This window comes from Nasonia vitripennis, chromosome 4, assembly GCF_009193385.2.
Source record: "Nasonia vitripennis strain AsymCx chromosome 4, Nvit_psr_1.1, whole genome shotgun sequence".
Taxonomy (NCBI): Eukaryota; Metazoa; Arthropoda; class Insecta; order Hymenoptera; family Pteromalidae; genus Nasonia; species Nasonia vitripennis.
In genome coordinates this window covers 8844877-8863590 of record NC_045760.1, presented here as the reverse complement: position 1 = coordinate 8863590, position 18714 = coordinate 8844877, and the positions used below count along the sequence as shown (strand labels likewise).

Sequence of the window (18714 nt, the reverse complement as noted above, 5' to 3'; positions counted from 1 at the left end):
AGCATCGGCGTTCATTCACGTTCGGCTCCTTTTAAACGATTTCTCGCTGAAATACGACTCGCTGTTTCCTGTCGTTTCGCTAACGTTTCAAATTCCGCAAAATTTTCGTTATTTATCGAATGCAGAACGAAAATAAGGAAAATAACAGAAAGTTCAGCGTCAGTAGTTTCATTGCACCTCTCGTTCGAGTGCGCAGTCCTTTTTTCGTACAATGGCCACAATTACCCGAGAGCGAGCCAATAAATTAGGGGTTTAAGGATTCGCTTGTAAGACTCGCTCGACAATTAAATCCCCGGCTGCGAAAAAAATCCCGGCGACTCTCTCTCTCTCTCTCTCTCTCTCTCTCTCTGCGCTGCCGCGCGTGCAAATTTCAAATTTATCGCGCGAAATAAAAAAGCGACAAAGACAAACGTCCAATTTGGAGGCCGAGAAACACACCCGTGCCTGGGAATCGCTGCAGCCAACTGGAGGAGAGAGAGAGAGAGAACGTCCTTTCCTCGTTTGCGTTGTAGGTCGCTTCTCGTTGGCAGAGAGGATTGGCTTTTGGGCAGGAAGGAATTGTATAATTTACGAAATTATGCAAAATTATTGTGTGTGGCGCCGCGGTATGGAAATGATTTTTGGAACTGCAGGTAATTGCCGGTAGGTAAATCGGCGAGGATGCCGGCAGATGGACGAGGCTTCGATTTTTTAGGAAATCTGCTCGTTTTATTAAGTGCCTTCGGTTCAAAGAGAAACTGAGGATTACTGTACCCAAGTATTTTGTTTATTAACTCTGCCCAGTTTAAAAAATCTAGAAAAAAGGTCAACAAGTCTTCACTTTAAATTAATATTTCAACCTTATTACACAAAATTCAAATATCTACCACACCAAAATTCATCCGAAAATCAAACATCTCCACCTCCCACAACAACCAAACCCTGCATATTCCAAACGCAGTCAATATACCATAAACAGTAAATATCCCAGCCTTAATCCTCTACTCTTCTCCTCCTTTATCCCATCCCTCGGCTCTCTCCTCTCCCGAATACTTTTTTGCGACTAGTCTTTGATTTGGCCGGCAGCGGCTCCTCTCTTGGACATATAAATAGGCCCCGCGCTCTCGCACGGCACACATAGAGAGAGGCGAAGGAGGAGCGGCAGCGGTGGCCGGGGGGCAAAGCTAATAGAATGCAGTCTAACTCTTCTCTCTTCTCTCTTTCTCCTTCTATACACTGATGCTATAACGCGAAGACGCTGCTGCAGACACGACGCGGCGTCGCGCCTTTGGCCTCTTCTCGTGAAGTCCAGAGTTAAAAATTAGAGGGAGAGACCAGTGTGGGAGAAATCAAAATATTTGCGTGGTTTGAAAGCTCGACACACGCGTGACTTCATTGTTGTTTGCGCATGGATAAATAAATAATTTATCGCGGCTTATCTTCGAGCAAAATTAAACGTTAAAAAATCTTCTATTTTTCGATTGAAATATCAGCGGGCCGACGACGCGAGCGCGCATGCAAATTAATTTTATATTCCAAAACTCGTTCCGAAGTGTGATCAATGAATTTGCAAAAAATTAGCATTCTGAAAGAGCGAGCCTGGCGATATATAATCGAGAAAATTAGCACGCACGAGCCGCAAAAAGAGAAGGCAAGGAGGCGGTATTAGTTCAAGCTGCATTATCGAATTTACAACGAAAATTAAGTGTTAATAAATAAGTCGGGCTCCGTCCGTCGAAAAAAATGCAAATGCGCCGAGAAGCCCTTGTTCCAGTAATAACGTCACTTATTAACGCAGCTTTACGAGTTTTCGCTATTAGCATAAATAGTTATTTTGATTCTTCGCAAAAAACGCGCTGGAACGAGAGGCGCAGAGAAGAGGAGAGAAAAGGAGTAGCGAATGAGGATAATAGGTCGGTGGTTATTCGGCGCGAATTTCAAATGAAGCCTGCGGATACATGTGAACACACTTAAAGTCCACTTTTACCTGCGTAGATTGAGGATACTTGTATAGCGAGAATAATCGATCTTTAATTTCAAAATAAAGAAAACACAAATAGATAATATCGCCACTACGCTCATTCGATCCGTCAAACCTAACGACGCGACCCTAGGTCGACCTTCATGCAAACTCAACCTAACACGACGTCTCCGAACATAAGCATATGATTCTGCGACTTCGTCACACAGCATCACCGGTAATAATTGAATTACTGCGCTTACGACTCCATCCCTCTTTTGCGCCCACGAACTTGACAATCTAGCAGCAACCTAACCTAAAAAACCTAAGACGCTACATACAAGTCGGTAAGCAGCAGCAACTACTACTCGAATAAAGTAGCTCGCGACGCGAGACCGTAAGGGCTTCTCTCTCTCTCTCTCTCTCTCTCTCTCTTGCTCTCTCTTTGCGGTCTGGGCTAAAGCGCGCCGCAGTTATTATATATATATATATATATATATATATATATATATATATATATATATATATATATATCCTCGGCTTGAGGTGAGCGAGGTCCATTGTAATTTGTATTCCCACATGCATCCGAGATTGAAAAGACAAATCTGCTTAGCGCGTATTCATACGCGGACGAAGCGCTGACGCGTCAGTAGTCGGAGGCTCAATGGCGAATTACCGAGCTTTTGTCCAGCGGCTTCTACTACGACACTTGCGTGTATCGCTTTCTCGGTATACGAGGCTCCTGCACGTTTGAAGTCTTTTTTTTTTGCTCGGTTTATTTTTGAACGCGACTTTAAGCGTTGGCGGCGAACGAGCGAATCTTTGGCGAAGAATGCTAGTCCGGAATCTATTTATATAGCGACAAATAAATCTGCAAATATTGTAAATATAATATACGTCGTTTACGCAATACTTCTTTAAACCTTCTTGTACATCTTCATATACCTGTATACCTGTATACCAAAGGTCCACGGCCGCAATTGATTCTTGTCGTCTTCGGGATCGTCAGCGGTCCGCATATATACCTCAAAATCGCACCTTCCGAACCAGATCACATCTGCATGATTACGTCGCAAAAAAGCAGCCGCGGCAAAAACGAAAACCACGCGGCGCCCATAAAATCGAGCATTAAATCTTACTTAATACTCGCGGAGCGCGCAGTCGGCCGGAAAGTCTCTCTCTTTTTCTTGAGAGAATTTTATTTTCGGATGCCGGCTTGAAATAGGCTCTCTTTTTACTCTCTCTCAGCGCGAGCGGCACATGTGCGCGACAGCAGCGCGACTCTCTCGTTAATCCGTGAGATTACGTTGCGGAGAATTATATTATCTCTTCGTTGTAGGTATATCCTGTCAAGTTCCCTTTCTCTCTCCCTCTCTCTCTTTCTCTTGCAGCCGGCCGACAGACGTTTTAAAGGCTCGAGGATGATTTACCGTTTGCGCGGCAACGCAACTTTTGGCTGCTGCTGCTCGAATTTATTAACTTTGGGGATGGCGCACGAACGCGGCTTTCGAGTTTTATGGGGCTGATAAAGTTTTAAGGCGCTTCGGGTGGGGCTTTTCATACCTCGCCTCCTGTATCCTTAGCTTATACGTATACTTGAGATTTTTTGTTTTAATTTTTTTTTCTCGCCTTTCGTTGCTGACTTCTCAAAGCTTATTTTTAGCCATTTACCGATCGTCGAAATTGCATTCCTCTAAGTGTAAACACTTTTATTTAATTACTACGATGTGCTCTCTAAAAGCAAACAAATGAGATCATTACACCGTCAGAAGATCATAATCTTTTGTGTATAACGTAATCTCTTCCAGGTATATATACAGTAGAGCAACTGTTCTCGCTAAAAATCTTCCAACTCTCATTACCCGAATAATTATAACCCCATCGTAATTACTCGACAATTAACTTCTCGCTTCCAATTAACACTTCGACATCTATCTCGCGCATATGCGCACACAGAGCCCAATAACAATCGACAATGAGCCATCAAACACGCGTGTAAATTTCTCACCGCAGTATATAGCGTATATTCTTTTCTCTGGTCAGCTCGTTCGCCGGAAGTTCAACCTTCTTTTTTCCGACAATTTCGACGATGTGACGCAAAAGCTCCCATTCGAGAGGGTATATATTTTTTATCGACGCGCTGGATACACTCGCGTGATGTAGTGCGCGTATGTATATTTGCGGCGGATGCATCCGACAGGCGCAGGCTTTGTGTATGGAGAGAGAGAGAGAGAGAGAGAGAGAGAGAGAGAGTCGAGTGTGTGTCATAACGCGGCTTCCGGTGACGATTGTTCTCCGCGGTCGAGTTTTTCCTGCCGCACCGCGTTGCGATGCTCTAATCTCGCGTGCGCCGAGCATTTTTGTTTTTACTTTCGCGCACCATACTCCCATCGCTAATTGCACGTCTGTATTGTCTTTTGTTTCAAATTCATTGCTGCCGCCTTTTTTCTCAATTACTGCAGTTGTTAATAAGTGTAACATTTTCTTTTTACAGTATTATATGCGAGAACAATTGTAATGATAGCCAGCGGTTGATTTCCCAAAACTCAACATCGACATAATGCTCTCACATTGGAATTCCTCAAATTGAACGCCTCATATTCCGCGGCTCGAGTTTCACGCGAAAGTTTCGCTCTTGCCTGACGGCTTCATTCACCTAAATGAAGACGCATGGCGCAGTATGCTTGTTCCTTTTCTCGCTCGGCTTTTCTGCACTCGAGAGCGAACAGCTCGTTTGTGTATGGGAAGAAGAGCGCTAAACGATCCGCGAGTATAAGAGAGAGAGAGAGAGAGAGAGAGAGAGAGAGAGAGAGAGAGAGAGAGAGAGAGCGAAGTTCTCCGTGCGCGAGACCGGAGATTTATTAATTGGACTTTCAGCGGGGGACCGAGAAGAGGAGGAGGCGAACGAGGATGATGACGCGCGTTTGGGGAAGAAAAAGTCTCGGCTTTTATTTATTGGGTTGCCGGAGCATTTGTTCTTGCCGAGGATTGTCGTTGTTCGGTATACTCGGGTGTTGAGATGATTTTTTTTCGAGATTTACTTTGAGGAAGTGAAATTTTATGTTGCTTTCGAATAAGGTACACGGTGATTTTGTTCGCGCCTCTTTAGTTCTGAAATATATGCAGTTTGTAGAACAATCATGCTAAAAAATAATTTATGTACTCCCATCCATCGATAACAGAATTACTTCATACCCATATCCGGCGAACCTTGTGTATTCATCCTCCTCCGGCCAAAAATTCGAAAAATCCACGTCCACCGATAAAACAGGACACAGGTACGCACATTAATATCGCATACCCATCTCTCCCTCTGGCCGAGAGAGAAAAAACTGCCCAAATACCTGCGAAACAATAGCCCCTCTAACCGTCCAAAAAAAAGAAAGCTCCGCGCGTCGGCGGCGCGCCGAATAAAAGATCCGCGCTGAGGCACATAATAATCGCTGCTGCTGCAAAAAGGGCCGAGTTCCTCTCGCGCGCTGCTAATTAGTAGCGTCGTCATTTTTGCCGGATGCGAGCTGCCAAAACAACGTCACCTGAGAGACGCGCGCTTGAACCGTAATTAGATTAAAGTAGTTAATTTCAGAGTGAAGAATTTAGACGATGCGATCTGCCCACGGGCAAAAAGCTATCGCTTGTTGTTCGGTCGCGTGGGTATTTATTTTCAGGGAGAGGGAGAGTCTTAAATTAATTAAACATTTTTGCACGCTGCTGTGTGTGATTTTTAAGCCGGATTTTTAATTGACGCGGTGCGGGCTGCTCTCCGAGCTACGCGCTTTTATAATTGCGCTTGGAAATTGAAAAATGATTTGGCGACCGAACTCGCACGTGATCAATTTTATTAATGACCCAGCGAAATAACTTTATCGTCGCGAAAAGTATAATTCAATAATCGCTCATTTATGAAAGTTTTATTAAAAGGCCACACTCTCTTTGGCGCGTAAATTTCGGCTGATTGAGATTCCGGATACCGATAGGGAATCAACATTAATCCATCTCTTTCGAGCAAGAGAGAGACACTGTACATAAAACGCTCTTATCGACCCGATAATTATCTCATCGATCTAAAGCAAACAACGCACATCAAGCTTAAGTGCGTGTAAATACGCGACCGAAAATTCTGCGCGCGGAGAGCCATAAACCACCTCGGCTCGCGGCGAAAAATTCTGTTAAAGTCATTGCGCGCATCGCGTCGTTTCGAAAAATCGCGCTTTTAAAAAGCTCTCTCCGCTCTCTCTCTCTCTCTCTCTCTCTCTCTCTCTCTCTCTCTCTCTCTCTCTCTCTCTCTCTCAAAATTTATAGCGTATAGGAGCTGCAAGTGGACTTTGGCCACTGGTTAAGTCTATGAATCCTTCTGCTGAAGTTCTAGCAACTTCTACAGTGGAAGTGAATTTGTGTGAATTCTTAAACGAAAATAAAAGTACCGACGTATACACGTAATATCCCCGCATACGCGCAAGATTTGTCTTTCGCTCTCTTGAGAAAAAGATTAATGAAGAAGAAGAGCCGAACAACCGGCGACTAAAAAAAACGAGCGCAAAATCCGAAAAACAGCGCGCGGAGGGACGAGCTGAAAGGGGGGAGAAAGAGTTCCGGCGCGTCGCTTTGAAGAATCCTGCCGAAAATAAATGAGGAGCATTAAGGGGGTCAATGAATTTTATATTAACGCCGGGCCCGCTCATTTGCATCGCCGGCTCATTAAAAGTGAGCTAAGGGCCCCGGGATTTTTCGGTGTCCGTGTGTAGCTCCGGTAGCCGAGTTTCGTATACACGTACGTTCGTCGTCGTCGTCCTCCTCCTCCTCCTCCTCCTCCTCGTCTTATGTTATAAGGGGGATTTCTCTCTCACGCGTTCGTACGACACCAGCACACGCTCGCTCTCTCCTCCCATTATTTTCCCGAACGGGAGGAAGAATGTGCGTCGCGTCGGGGCCTTGTAACTTTGACCCGAAGGGTGTTGTGTGCGATTTTAAAAGGCAACGCGCTCGCGCAATTCCAAAGCCACTAGATCCTAAGAGGTGATAGGGTCGAGGAGAGACGCGGGGCGGATGCTTTATTCGCGGTCGAAGCGGGAAAACATTTTGAGGATCATCGCGGTATCTGAAATTTCCGAATAATGTTCCGCGTCGCGAGGGTATTTTCGCTTTTTATCATCACCGCGTTTACGCTCTTAATGAGGTGACACCGCGAAGGACGTCCGTTTCGTATAGTCACAGCGCGATCGATATCGCCTCTTCGATACTTTCGCCGGGAAATTCAAACGATAAATCATCCTCGCCAACGAACGACTCCTTTGTGATACTCTGAAATTTATCACGCGCCCGTGCAATATCTCCCGAAAAAAATCTCGTCCTCAAACGCTGAAACAACGGCCAAAGAATGCCACCGAAATGTCGAGTCTCTCGTCCGGGATGAAAAACGAACTGACACTTGAACCGGCGCAGCCGCTGCAGTATAGATCTTGAATCTCCTCTTGCCGTGCTCGCTCATCACTTCATCGCCGGCCCACCGTGGAGATAGACGGCGAGAGAAAGGAAAACAAAAGGGGGAACATGGGATAGTAGACGCGCGGAGGACGGATGAGTCGGGGCCGGCCCATTTGCATAAGGCGTCGCGTTCGAGCGAGTCGGGAGTCTATCATTTTCAGGCGGCTCTCGCGGTGTGACCGAGAGAATAGTTGCGCGCGGTTGAGGATTTCTCGGATTCTTTATGAGCCGGAATGAAAATTTGAAATAATTCGGTGGGATTTATTGGGTGAGACGATGATTTAGGGATATACGATTGGAGTGCAGAGGTAATGACGAGAGGTGAAAACAATATATGTGGGGTTTCGATTGATTTCGAGACGATGATTGTGCAACATTGCTTTTGAATCATGACGTTACGCGAAGTATTCATTAATTAGCCTGAAGACTCAATTAGAATCCGCAGGAGATCGAGCTTGATTCGGGATGAATGAAATACCGATTATCGCGCGATGACGTAACAATAAGTCACTCGAAATGTCGGTACGGCAACAATAGCGGAGTACCATCAATTCAAAAGCGCGATTTCCCCGGCGAAAGTAAAATCTTCGAAGCCCCTCGTGACACGATATGCAGATTCTCCCGCAGGGTATCAAACGCGAGTAGCCTCCCGAATCGGCTCCCATCACGAAGCAGCAGCTTCTCTCTCTCTCTCTCTCTCTCTCTCTCTCTCTCTCTCTCTCGTATAGGATAATAAAAGCTCCAATTAATCGCAATTAATCGCGTCTGTCAGGGCTCGCTCGCAATGACGCGCGGGAACGTTTGTTTTACGAGAAACGAGTTTCGGAGCCAATAAGTAGTAGCAGCAGCAGCGGCCGAGACGATCATCGATCTCCGGAGGGCCGAGAGAGAGTTAAATGGTCCGTGTTCGACTCCCTCTCTCAGTCCCCCTTGGAGCTTCGCCCGGGCGTATGGGTACATATTTTTTAAATTCCTCCGAGCTGAGTGTCACTCGTTGAGGAGTCGATAATTTAACTCTTGATGGGGTTGGGATATTTTCGAATTTAACCGCGAGTGTTAATTTTTTGCCGGTCCTTTTGCCATCGGCGCATATAACACGTATATATATTTCGGAAATGATTTATTGGGCGGAGAATTGCTTTCGAGGGAGCCAAGACGGTGTGCAGTTGTGTAAATAGAAATTTCGTCCGGGAGGGCTGTCAATCCTCTTATTTCCGAAGATACTACGAGAGGTCGGTTATGGGAAAGGAATTTCTATACCTGCGGGAAAATTGATGTATTAAGTGTGTTATTTTCCCGGCGGCCGCCTGAAACGAGGGCAATTTCAGGGCCACTTACGGCGTAGGAGACACACCCCGAAAGCCTCCGAAATATAAACGAGCGGTAAATTTGAGAGCGAGAGTAGAGGGGGGAGGAAAACAAAACGTCGCGCAAAAATAGCCGCGAAAAATATTATCTCCGGCGCATCTCTCGTCGCGCAATATTACTTTTGCTGCACAAAAAGTGAACAAGAAGGCGCTCGTGTACACCGACGAGGGAGAGAGAGTGGCAAACACGACGCGAACGGCCAACGCTTACACACACACTAAGAAGACGAGAGAGAGAGAGAGAGAGAGAGAGAGAGTGAGAGAGAGAGAGAGAGAGAGAGAGAGAGAGAGAGAGAGAGAGGATTTATGCGTACGAAAAATATCCACTGACTACTACGATTTTCGACGGCTTTTTATTACGTGCAGCCCGACTACTACTAGGCGTAAAACTTTGCTCCTCGTAAAAAAACGCTGTAGCAGCAGCAGCAGGGAGATGTTCGCTGATAAAAAATTACACCCGGGCCGGAGGAATGCAACCAAAAAAATCGGCTTTATACTGCTTACTTTACACGGGGCGACGTCTTTTTACGCGGACTTGTTAATTGCTCGGTACATGACAGCGATATCGAGTGTATAGCGACACTCGGTCTGAGCGATTTGTTTTTAATTACACGCGCTGCATTATGATGAACCATAGTCCGAACGACCGAGTGAGATCGATCACATGAGCGGCGATTGTTATTCCTATACTTCAACGCTTGTCTAGCGCGAGATCCTTTTACAACAGCACACACCCGTATCCCTGCACATTCACGTAGTATAACACCGAGCTAAGTATATGAAATTGCCGACGCAGAAAAATAAAGGCGAGAAAAGCAGCCACAATAGAAGCTTCCCCCCTTTATACAGCTCCGTAAATCAATTTATCTCTCGGTGCATCGTTCCCAGCGTCTCCGACGCACTTTTCTCGAATTAACACTCATTTACGAGTCGGTAGCGCGGAGCGCTCGTGTAAACACACAATGAAAATTCGAGCCCAAAGTTGAGAGAGGGAGTCTGTCGCTACTGGTAGCATAGAGCAAACACACTCGGGAGAGCTGAGACAAAAAGTTGGATCAAGAGAAATAGGTCAGCGTTAATGTTTTCACCAAACCACGAGGATTTCGGAGGAGAAATTTTTTGACGATTCTTCGACGGGTTTACGAGGCGTTTACTACTGCGGCAATATTTGCTTTTTTAATGGATGGATGGGTTATTAATTGTGGGATTATCGCGTTGGCTGATTCACGAATGTTTGGCTAAGAGATGCTTGCTCAAATTTACATTTTCAATCGTCGGCGATGATTTCGGCGACTTGTTGGCGTATTAGTCTAATATTACTAATTTCACAATCTGCGTGAATATCTAGAAACTAAGCTGACGAATTATTTTCTTTTTATTCCAGGTAAGCATCCACAATCACGTGTATATACGCTTACGAAATATGGAGACTCACATATGATCGAACGATAACAAGGTAAGAGTAAACCCTAGCAGAATTGACCAATATTACGTATGTAAAAAGTCGAAACTATAGTAAACGTTCTATTAGGAAGTCAGTATACCAGATCAAAAATCGCTCAGAGGTAAGCATTGACTCCCAAACAAATCCGTTCCCAATATACGAGTTACAGAAAAAAATAAATTCATAAATTCCCAAAGTGCAATCGAATATTCGGACGCGCCTCTCTTTCTGCAGCCTCGATATAATGCGCTCTCGTGCGTGGTAGCCTCCGCAGCAGCGCGCCTTTATTTGCCGATGGGCCGGCGTCAGTTCGGAGCCTCGAAAAAAGAATTTCTCTCTCTCTCTCTCCCTCCTGTGAGGTATACGTATATATAGCTGGTGTATATGGGGGAAGAGAGAGAGAGAGAGAATCCACTCGCGCGGCGCGGCGCCTATTATTTAAAACGAAAGTAACGGTCGGTGTGGAGTGGGCCTGAGCAAATAATACCGTAAAAGTGCTGCGAGCCTGTCCCCGCGTGTAGCTCTTAACGTGCCCCTCCGAAACCTCTTCTCCGGACTTCTTCTTATTCTTCTTCTTCTTCTTCTTCTTCTTCTTCTCTCTTGCGGCTTGTTCTTCTTCTTTAGCTGCCGATGATGATGCTTCTTCGTATTCTCCGAAGTTTGCGCTCTTACTTTATCGCCGGGATCTAGTTGGTCAAACGTAGGTGTGTATTTGAACAATATACTGTAAGAACACGAGAGCAGGCCAATAATCAAACTCGTTAACGCGTCGCTGTGGAGGGGAATGCTTATCTTATCGAACTTCGCGAATGCTGTCGCATAATTTTGTCAAGGAAACACGCTGCAAAACGCGAACAACAAACTAATTCGATAATAAATTTCCTCTCGACGTAACAGCATCAGTCCCACGAATTCGTCGAGTCTTTCGTTTTAGAAAGATAGCCGTTTTTTCCGCGCGCGCCGGTACAAGAGCAGCAGCAGCAGCAGACACTCATAGCCGTAGCTCAACTACCTCGCTCCTTTTTCTCTTATTCTTCCTCTCAGTTCCTGTGTTTGGCTTCGCCTTTTTCTCTCTCCTCAGCTCTGTATACGCGCAGTGTCGTTCTCTCTTCTTCTCTCGTTTTATATATCGCTGGCCTTTAGCTCCGTTGGCGTCTCTCTCCTCTGCGTCGTCCGGCTTTTTGTCGGTTTCTTATATGACTTCGGGATTCCTTCCTCTCCTCGGCTCGCTGCATCGTTGACCCGAGGAAAATTAGTACATCTTCGCTGTTTATTCCCTCCGTTTCTTGCGATTCTCCTTTTCGACACACAACGACGACGACGACGCGCGGGCGGAGGTGGGGAGATTCATTAAGTCGTTTGTCCGAAGAAAGAGAGAGAGAGAGAGAGAGAGAGAGAGAGAGAGAACTGGATTTCATTTTCGTAAAATTCCGGGTTTTATTGTGCGCGCAGCCGAAAAAATTCGACTACGCTGTAGGTTACTCGCGCATCACCGGAAGAGTCATTAGACGCACGTATTCGCCCGCAGGCGATAAGCAGCAATAGTGTGTATAAACTGTATACATATTATACCACTACTGGTATTGTAGGCAGCCAAAAAATCGTAAAATACTTAATAAATTCACCATCGAGAGGCGAACACGCAGCGGAACCAGTTGTACGGCAATAAGCTCGGCTGCAATTTAAACAAACGCGAAAATCCTCCGACGCGTCTCTCACTTTCGAAATTCGCAGCAGCGCATCCGCGAGCGAAAAGAGCCGGAAAAAGCATGTTTGGCGCCGTCCCCCGCTAAAACATCTGAAAACTTCATTTTATAAGCGCTAAACGATTTTTCCCCTCTTGCGCGCTTCATGCACTTGCTCTCTCTCCTGCGCGAATATACTCTCTCTCTCTCTTTCTCTCTCTCTCTCTCTCTCTCTCTCTCTCTCTCTCTCTCTCTCTCTCTCTCTCTCCTCTCTCTCTCTCTCTCTCTCTCTCTCTCTCTCTCTCTCTCTCTCTCTCTCTCTCTCTCTCTCTCTCTCTCTCTCTCTCTCTCTCTCTCTCTCTCTCTCTCTCTCTTGGCTTTACAAGGTTATATACCGGCGCTCGCGGCTTGTCCGGGTAATGCGAGGAATCTTGCTACACTCGATTTCTAATAAACATAAATCAAGCGAGGCGCAGAGGGCTGCAGCCGCGCAAAAAAGGTGTATGTATATACACACGCACGCACACACACACTACCATAGGAGGCGTACATAAGCTCGTGGTAGTGGGGGAGAAACGAACTCGGGGGCTCTGGATATATATGCCCGTGTGAGTTTTTCTGCGCGTCGAGCATGTGTGTGCGTATTATTTAGTTCTGTCGGTAATAGGAACTGACAAATATATAACTCTCGGCCGCGGCCGAAATTGTCGATGCTGTGTGCGTATATTGCGACGAAGTAGGGGGTGAAAAGGGCTTGTTGGTTTTAATTACCGCGTTGATGAAAGGCGATAAATAAAAACTCGCTCTCTCGACAGATCGACCGGTAATGGGCGAGGGGGGAATTAGGGAAATTGAAATTGATAGCGACTGCGAGGGGTATGACAATAAATACGGACAGACATTGTGTCTTGGAAAGTTTCATTTCGATGCGAACTTTTTTTTTCATTCACTTGTATACTCAAAAATAATTGAGTCGACTCAACCTCGCGTGCGGCAGAAATTAGTAAGAGCTGCGCTCTCGCGAGTATAAACAATTTTCAATTTATGGATTTCAATATATCTCCAGTTCGCCCAAGCGAATATGCGTGGATACATACGTTTAAACCCGTACATATAGGATTTATGAAGAGAAAACGACCTTGCGAGAGACGATACAAGCAGTGGCGCACGCGCGTGGAGATAAGCAAATTTCAAGTTTAATATACACGTAATATCGGCCCGATGCTGTACTAGTCGAGCGCATGCGATATCTCCCTTATAACAGCGTTAAGTGCTTATGTTTCTCGGTAAAAATCGGAAATATGCCTCACGACGCGAATAAAAGTTTCGGTGAACGCTCGCGAGGAAATAAGTCCATATGAATTTCCTTCGACATTCGCGGAATTCTGTTCGCAAATTGAAATAAATTCGATATGTTTTTGAAAAAAGAATACCATTACACGCGACGATCCTCTAGTCGGCTCGTGTCAAGATAAGCATCTCCGAAATAATTACACCCGGCTGTATAAGTGAAATCAAAGCGTCACGAATAATCGAAGAAAAATAAGGTAAAACCGACTCGCTGCACAGCTGCAAAACAGCATATAATACGACCGATACATCGCGCGCGCATTCATAAATTGACGATTCCCCTCTATGCGCATAGCCGAGAAATTCTTGGTCGAGCTGTTGCGCGCTAATAAGCAGCGCTCGAAAATTGCGGCTCGATAATTAAAACCGCGTAAAAACGCTCCGTGTGCAGTGTGTTTCCGCTCGAAGGTTTTTCATACGCTAATCTAATTCCCGCTTTTCTCCTAAAGCTCTCTACATCTCTTAGTCTTATTATCACTATAAGTTTGTTCTGCAGCTCGTGTCCGACGGTATATTTTCTGGAAGTGGAATGGATCTTTGTAATGATAATATCTCGGATTAACCCGTGTCTCAGTAGAATTTCAAGCAAAAAAGGCTCTCGCAATAACGAGCTTTCCCATGACGTTAGTTTCGCAATTTCCTCGGATCGAGTTTGCCGAATTTACCCTCCGTGTCGCCGTGTAATTCTCGCGATGATAAACAATAGCATACCGGATTACGAGCTAATTAAGTTACAGTTAGGCAACTCGAGTCACCCGTACGTCTTCATAAACTTTAGCGCCACGACATCCGCGCCCGTATACTTGTACGAGATCTCGAGCAAATCTTTAGCCGACGTTAATCAGCCTCGTCTCTCTCGTCGGCGCATTATCATAAAAGTGCGTATATTCCTGAATAAATCCTGCGCTATACGCGTGTCCCTCTTTTTGCATTCGTCGCCATGTATATTACACACACATACGCAAACGCAACGAGGTTCAAAGTTCCCATAAAATGACGCAACTCGTGCTTATTTCATTGAAATCACTCGTTTCCTCGGCAGTCCAGAAAACGCACATACACAGACGATCGTAAAGCAAATCCATATACGCGAGAGCGCACGTTTCCGGCAATCATCTCATCGCGATTTCCCAGCACGTGGGGATAGAGCAAAAAAGATCGGCAATAAGTCACCCGATAGTCGCGTCGTATAGAAAGAAAGAAGAAGACGAAAAAAAAGGATAGATTCCCTCTCTCTCTGTCGGGGTTATTATATCCGCTAATAAATGTAGTATATCGCGGTGATTATGCGCTAAGTATAGGGTAGCGCTCCAGCGGTCAGCTTGTAGACAGAGAGAAAAGCGGAGGAAGAGAGAGAGAGAGAGAGAGAAGGAATGCGATATGTGTGCCGTATACATATCGGTCCGCCATTGGCGATGACTGCACGTCACTGGCCTGCCTCGCCGTAATTCATATCGGCCGAGAGGGATATGTGTATGTAACACAGGTTCGTTTGTATAAGAGCTATCCGCGCGCGCGCCTGAGAGAGAGAGAGAGGAGGAAGCGAGTATGAGTGAGCCGAGAGGGTTAGGGCGAATAAATCATAAATTCATAACGCGCCGCGCGATATACAGGGTTTCTGAAAAATCGACGTGGAAAGAGGAAGAGCCGATGGCTCGTTTCTCTCGATGCTCAGGAGCTGCTGCAGATGTGTAGGTTTTGCGCGTTGGAGAACGATTAGACGAGCGACTAGTTCGGTGATTGGATACATTTTTTGTCGATTAACTGCTTTAATACAGTCCACAAGCCAATGACATCCTGTAATTCCACCACCAGCGGTTGACTTACGGCACGACAACTCAGCCACGGGTTACGACCCGGCGATACGCCGCTGCGTAATCGATTGTTCCAATCTTGACGTACCAATTCGGTGTGTACATCACGCGGGGCACGTATACGAGCTGCCTCGGGAGGGTAGAATTATCCTCGGTGAAGAAGAGGTTAGAATGAGTTAGTTCCAGGGGTGGAGAGAATGAGTACTGTTTATTACGTACACAGGTGTGGAGCGAGCGATGATGAGCTGCAGGTGAAGAGCCAACGAGCGAGCGGTAGACGCTAACGCTGCGCGACATTTTATTAGCCTCGATTGTTAGCACGCACGCTATGTCCTTTAATCTCGAGCTAATCGTCCCTCGTTAGATCCGTTTTAATAGTAATCACCGATGTGACTGAAGCGATTTCAGATAATATCTTGAGCGAAGGAACGATGTTGCCGCAGGATCATACCCTGCGCAGAAAAAAAAATGAGAAATTGAAAAGATCGAGCGGTTAATCATTAGTCAATAACGTAAAAGTTTGAATAAAGTCACGCGGCGGTAGCTCCTCTCGGATTGGTATATCCAAACGAAAAAGTAATGAGATATGTAATTACGAGATTGCATCTAAGCGCGAGCTCGGCTACGCGCTATTAAAATTACAGCTTCTAGCGTAAACACGGCTTTATTGATGATAGGCGAAACGACCGTGACGTCGCTGTGTAAGGCTTCCGTACGTCTTGTTTCAACGAGATATTACGCAAAGTGCGTATAATCTACTTTTCCTACCACGAAGTCTTGATGATCATTTCAAACGTTCTATCTATATATCCTCGTGCGCGTATAAGCTTCTCCCGAAGATGTCTCGGCGGATTTCAAGTGGAATTTACGGCTGCACTCGTGACGTGTACGATGTATATAAAATGTAACAAGTTTTGCAATTTATTTATACTTTACCGTATACGTATATTTTGAAATATAATATTTGAATAAGTTATGAAGGATACGTAGTCGCGCTTATAAATAACCGCATTATACCGTCTCATTAATAAATTTATAGATTATATACCACTGCACTAAAACAGTATTACAGTTACAGGAATCATCATCGAGCGCAGTTTCGTTCGATCCCGAATTTCCTCACTTGAGCTCGAAAGCGCATTTACAGCCAAACGCCGCTTCTCAAATATTGCTATCAATCACATCCTTTACAAGCCCGCGATATCTCGTTCCACGTGTTCTACATAGTCCCGACCGACAGCTCATTCGACTCGGCTCCTTTTTATTCTTTCCCTCTCAGCTCTCTTGGATATTGCTCAGAGGCAAACTCTGCCATATTCCCCCTCCGACGTCGTCGCAGGTATATACACACACACACACACACACGCGTAGAGTCTACAGCGCTCGTTTTGTTCTTCTCTCGGCGAGGATATCTGCCGGCGTACACACGTATCGAAATGATAGTTTTGCCGCGAAACGATGCTGCGCGTGCGCACGAGTAGCCTCCGAAGCGCTCGCGGGGAGAGAGATTCTTTGATTTAATAAATTGAATTTATGGCCGCCTGGTCGCGTCTCTGCCGGGATTTCGCCTCAGAGTATACACACACGCGCGGCGCAGGTTCTTTAGTTATTGCTTTGTTGACCGAAGTGTAAAGATTCTAAATTGCGCGCTGCGTCACACGGTTACAGGTATCTTATCTCCACATCTCTCTCGGGTTGACAAATGACTTTCTCAGTCCATTACAACTCGATCGGCGCACTTTTCCGCGTCTTGCGCAAATAATATCAATTATCTCTCTACTACACACACATAGACGCTCGCAGACAAAGCAAGACTTTCTATATATACGCACGCTATTCGCGCGGCATGGAAAGTAACAGTAAACGTTCGGCGATTATCTGCCGGCGAGTATCCGCATAGCGAATTTTTTTACCCCGTGCGCTCTCCTCTCGGGAATAATTTAAAAGTTATCTAAGCACATCGAAGCCGCTCAGCTCTCCTCTCTCTCTCTCTCTCTCTCTCTCTCTCTCTCTCTCTCTCTCTCTCTCTATATATAAATATATATATATATATATATATATATATATATATATAGCCCCTATATTCCCCCGCGCGCGCTCACTACCGCGAAGGTTATCACTTTTGCATTCGTAACGGTTTTTATCCCCTGACCCGTATACACTTGTGTGTGTGTATGGGTACTGCACACGACTTCGGTGTTGGCGTCTGTGTACAGATCCGAATTTAATGCGAAATCGATAAAGCCAGCACTATATACACACTGCAGGCTTGTAAATATAGCTGGCAGTTGTCATGGCAGCCCGTGTTAATATCGAAATCGCATTGACGGCTCGAACACGCGGAGATATCAATCGAGAGAAAAGACTGACAGGAATATTGTTCGACACCTGCATACTTTTTTTTCCGTCGACGTGTTTGAAAAATGAGAAAGGCGCGCGTTTTTCAATGTCAGCCGTGCCAGTCCATCATGCATCACTGCAGCGGCGATGTTCGAAATTAGCCAGACGAAGAGCCGTTTAGAATCGCAACACACACGCCCTTCTCTCTGGTGACAAATGGCTTGAGAATATCACTGCCCGCGCGTAGACGGCCTTTAAATTAACTCACGATATTCATTGTCCGCTGTGTACATCCGCGTGACAAATCGTACCGCTGTTTGCGAATGATAAACTCTTCGTTTGCGAGTATGTATGATATTAATAGCTCTTTATTTGCATACACCGAATAGACGAGCTTAATTACTCCTCGGTTATAACTATGAAGCTTTACTGCGCAAAAATCTAAAGAACACACCGGCCATTAAGCAAACCTGGAACAATCAAAGTCTCTCTCACGTCGGGAAAGCAGCAGCAGCAGCAGACACACAGAGCCGCCGTGTACAGTTTTTACTCTCCTCTGCGCCGGTTTTTTTACGCCCGACGATTTACGAGTGCATAGCGAGAATAACGCCCTCGATAATTTCTCTCTCCGCGCGCGCGCACGACGAATTCCTCGGGCTCGACAAATTGGCCATTTCGCAAAATTGGAAAATTGGAAAAGCCGTAAACGCCGCGGTCGTTAGCGCGATTATTAATAATGCGATTACATAGTCGTACTCTTTTTTTCATTTTTTGCTTATTCTACTGCGATACTTTTGTTCGTCGGCTCTTGTACGGAATCAATTCGAGAGTTTCCGTTCTTTCGGATAACTGAGCTATCGTAATTTTTGCTTTTCGCGTAAGTGTAATACGCACACACGCGAGAATATAATTTCTCGAGCATGTAATAATAATCGCATGCATGATATTATACCCGAAAGACAACTGGCAGCGGCCGTTATAATAACCCCGCCGTCGTCATCATCATCATCATCATCATCATCGTCTGTTAAAAAGCCCTCGGGAGCATAGCCCAGGGTCAAAGCTACATTTATCCATGAATCAGCCTCCCATCGATAATTCATTTCCGAAAAATATTCCCCTGCCGAAATTACTTTTTATTTACGACTTCACCGCGGAAAGTGCCCCAAAAAGAGCAGCAGCAGCAGCCGAAGCAGTATCGAAAAAGTGATGACTCGTCTAACCCTTCCGCGGAGAAGCAAAAACGAAAGAAAAAATGAATACGACGAGCCCTTTTCGCATGCAAAGTGCG

The 18714-nt window shown here is 45.6% G+C and overlaps 1 protein-coding gene across 6 annotated transcripts in view; it reads left to right on the top strand.

Annotated features, from left to right (window-relative positions):
- The window catches only part of LOC100679901, a 91197-nt gene that overhangs the window by 12447 nt on the left and 60036 nt on the right, over positions 1-18714 (top strand). Inside the window, exon 1 of one of the 6 annotated variants that reach the window (XM_031928921.1) lies at positions 10226-10246. The exons of the other annotated variants lie outside the window; for them this stretch is intronic. The gene's annotated coding sequence lies outside the window, so the exon portion shown is untranslated. Of the gene's footprint in view, positions 1-10225; positions 10247-18714 lie in introns of those variants that run through there. 6 annotated transcript variants of the gene reach the window in all.